Source organism: Sapajus apella, unplaced genomic scaffold (genome assembly GCF_009761245.1).
Source record: "Sapajus apella isolate SASKATOON/1434 unplaced genomic scaffold, GSC_monkey_1.0 scaffold136, whole genome shotgun sequence".
In the NCBI taxonomy this organism is placed as follows: Eukaryota; Metazoa; Chordata; class Mammalia; order Primates; family Cebidae; genus Sapajus; species Sapajus apella.
In genome coordinates this window covers 1,462,423-1,462,631 of record NW_022437076.1, presented here as the reverse complement: position 1 = coordinate 1,462,631, position 209 = coordinate 1,462,423, and the positions used below count along the sequence as shown (strand labels likewise).

The window sequence follows — 209 nt, the reverse complement described above, 5'->3', positions numbered from 1 at the left end:
TTGGGGTCCTTGTATCTGGGAGGGTGCTTGGAGCCCTGTTGGGGTCCCCGTGTCTGGGAGGGTGCTTGGATCCCTGTCAGGTGCCCGTATCTGGGAGGGTGCTTGGATCCCTGTCATGTCCCCATATCTGGGAGGGTGCTTGGAGCCCTGTCGGGGTCCCCATATCTGGGAAGGTGCTTGGAGCCCTGTCGGGGTCCCCATATCTGGGA

The 209-nt window shown here is 62.2% G+C and overlaps 1 protein-coding gene across 6 annotated transcripts in view; it reads left to right on the top strand.

Annotated features, from left to right (window-relative positions):
• The window catches only part of ABR (ABR activator of RhoGEF and GTPase), a 207,990-nt gene that overhangs the window by 161,194 nt on the left and 46,587 nt on the right, over nucleotides 1-209 (top strand). The window lies entirely within an intron of this gene.